This window comes from Galeopterus variegatus, unplaced genomic scaffold (assembly GCF_000696425.1).
Source record: "Galeopterus variegatus unplaced genomic scaffold, G_variegatus-3.0.2 Scaffold391, whole genome shotgun sequence".
In the NCBI taxonomy this organism is placed as follows: Eukaryota; Metazoa; Chordata; class Mammalia; order Dermoptera; family Cynocephalidae; genus Galeopterus; species Galeopterus variegatus.
Genome location: NW_007726502.1, coordinates 173,725 through 177,132, shown reverse-complemented (window position 1 = coordinate 177,132; position 3,408 = coordinate 173,725).

Genomic DNA, 3,408 nt, shown 5'->3' with positions numbered 1-3,408 from the left:
GAGAAAGAGAGGGCAGCGTGTGACATAGCAGTTAAGTCTGTGCACCAATTAAAATTATCGCCGTAAGGTGAGTCCTGCAACTTGTGAAATGTGGTGGAGGTGATGAGGACCCTGCAGAGGCATCTGAGCAGGGAATGCCGTGGTCCAGTCTGCCCTTTGGGACATCCTCCTGGCATAGCCTAGAGTGGGACAAGAAGAAGGAGAGCTGGGAGGCAGGGAGGTTCATGAGGAGGAGGGGAGCCTTGTGTGGCTTCTTCTCATGTTCTGGCTGGTTCTTAAAACGTCAGGGACCCAGGGTCTCCATCCACGACTCTCTCCTCCTCTTTTGGCTAGTTTTCATCCCTTGACTTGCACCACCTTCAGACTCCCACATGTCTCTGTCTGGCTCAGACCTCTGTCCTAAGGTTTCAACCCCAAGAGAGGCTGGAGTCTTTATCCAATATCTCCCCTTGGGGTACAAGTTCAACGGGAGGTGTTTAGCTTGAGGTGCCTCTGATTCATCAGGAGATGTCCTGTGGGAAGTAGAGCACTTGAGTCTTGGACTAAATGGCCTGGAAGGGGAAGTCAGAATTGTAGTGAGGAGGTAGCTCAGAGACTTTGAGAAGACCAGGGGTACATTGAGAACAAACGTTTCTGTGCCCTACGAATGGAGTCATTGTCCCTTGGAGTGACCCCTGGCTATGGCGGTTGCTTATCAAAAGGGTCTGGGAATGAAGCTGTTCTCCCCCACCCTCACCTCTGTCCTGGGACAAGAAGGCCCTTTGTCTGAGCGGGCTGGACCTGACGCCAGAGAGAACCAGAGAAGACTGCCTCGGGGGCAGACAGTCTTTGCCTCTGGGGAAAGCTCCATCTGAAAGACAGTTTGCAGGGATTAAGTGTACAGGCTCTGGCTGCTGGCCTGGGCCCACCAGTTACTAGTGGTGTGGCATGAAGAGAACTCTCTGTGCCTCAGTTTCTTTATTTGCAAGAGTAGCTGAGCTGCAAGAATTACATGAGCTGATGTGTGTGAAGTGCTTAGCAGAATCCCTGGCAAACAATAAGTGCTCAATAAATATTAGCCATTATTATTGCTGTTATTGTTTTTATTAGCTCCACAAACTTTTTCTAAATGCCAACACTCTACTCAGTCCTGTTCCAATCTGGGGCCAAAAAGATAAGACAATTCCTGCCCTCACAGAGCTCACAGTCTAAGAGAGAGACAGACAAGAGGGTTAAAAGTATATCAAGGGGTGTAAGTTCTATAATGGTGGAAGTTCCAACTTCTTGGGGCAAGAGAAAAGGGTCAGGGAAGACTTTACAGAGGTGGTGACATTTGTGCCTGCCTGGAAGGGTGAGTTGAGAAGGAGAGGGCAGTGATGGGAGTTGCAGGAGCCAGGCAGGATGGCAATGGCTGGAGCCACAGGGTGTGCCTTCCTGGGTGCTGGGGGAGAATTGAGCTGTGTTAGCTCCAGATGCTCGTGGCCTCTCCTTTGACAAGCCTCTCTCGAGGTGTTCCTGACTGTGACATCATGCTAAGGCTGCTCAATTCTGTGAATCTGAAGGCACAGCCCCCCTCCCTCCTGCCATGGGGGAGGAGGAGGAAGCTCCTCTCAGGTCAGTGCCCAGGTAGGCATCTCCTGCAAATTCCCTGTCGGCACTGGCTGCAGCCACCCAAGCCCAGCGTGGACAGAAGCCAGCTCACGTCCTCTGTAACCCGATGCTTGCTTGCATCAGCCCTGACTTCTGAGCCCACTCCCTAGGGGAGCTCCATCCAGCCTGGGGTCACGATGACCTCCTCCCTGCTGTCTGGTGTGCCTCCTGGTGGTGCCCTGTCTCGTGAAGTTCAGCGGAAATAGCACATGGGGCGGAGATCCACAGGGCTGGATTTGGGTTGGACCAAGTGTCTCTGGGTCCAGGAGGGATCCCCACAGCTCCTCTCTTTCACCAAGACTCTTGCCTCCACTAGCAGCCATCCCTGTGCGGGGATTAGTCTCTAAATGCAGACCTCTCCCACCCATGCATGAAGGACTTCCTTCTGTGTAGAGCCAGGGTGTTGTGTTTCCCCCTCTTCCCATGCACATTGACATCAGCCTCACCCATAAAAGGTACAGACACGAATTGTATGCAAGATGATGGGTGACAAAGTGCACGGGCCCTGGAGCCAGACTGCCTGGGCTGAAATCCTGGCTCTGCAACTCCTGCTGTGTCACCTTGGACAAGTAAATTAATCTTTCTGTGCCTCAAAATGGGATAATCATACCTATAAATTGTGCTAATCCAGGGGTCAGGAAACTGTTTCTGTAAAGGGCCAGAGAGGAAATATTTTAGGCTTTGCTGGTTTTTTGTATCTGTGTTGTTACTGTGCGACCCCTCCGTTGTAGTGCACAAGCAGCTGTAAACAACATGTACATGAACGGGTGTGGCTGTGTGCCAATAAAACTTTATTGTGATGAACACTGAAATTTGACACGTATCATTTTCAAGAGTCACAAAACATTCTTCTTTTGATTTTTTTTTTTAGCTTAGTTCAAGGGCAAACACGGGATTTGGCCTATGGGCTATAGTTTGCCATTCCCTATGCTAATCTGTGTAAGTGCTCAGAGCAGAACCCCACACACCATTCTTGAGCTGACATTGAACACCTACTATGTGTTTAACACATGGTTGCTAGGGCTGGCTGGTTACCTCAGTTGGTCAAAGCATGGTGTTGCAACACCAAGGTCGAGGGTTTGGATCCCCATACTGGCTGCCCCATTAAAAAAAAAAAAAGTGCACAGTTACTATTATCAGGTTGAAAGGTGGGAAAATGGTGGTCTGTCTGCAGTGGTCAGCTTATGGGTGAGGGGCAGACCATTGGTGGGGTGGGGGCTTATTTTGGAGTGCTGCTGAGGCTGGTCAGTAGGAAGACTGCTGAGGGTAGGGTATTGGGATACAATCCTTTATGAATTGGACAGCAGTGCCCTTTAGCTGGCCCTTCCCTGCTTGGGAAGGGGCCTGAGGCACTGCCCTAGCTGCCCAGAGCATAGCCCCACCCACACCCTCAGAGTGAGGACATCTTACCCCACCCCCAGAGCTCCCCCAACTGCACCCCTCCCCCATATGCTCCAAGGGCCCTGGGCCAGCTGCCTGCCTGAGGGCACAGAAGTCTTGCCCCAATGTCAAATTTAAGAACAGTTTATTCACCAGCAGTGCCAGCTCCACAGAGCTGGCACCTCCTCCTATCTTTGACATCATCAGTAGCTGTCCAGCCTTGACACCTAAGGTCACATCCTTGGGCCCAGGCCAGGCTAGGGTTTTGGGAGTCCTTCTCTCTCAAGACCCAGCGAAGAGCTCTGCCAGGCCTCACTCTGGCCTTCGTCCAGGTCAGCACTGTTTCCTCAGTCCACAGTTTCTCTACAGTGGATGTGCTGACTTGGAGCTGCAAGATAC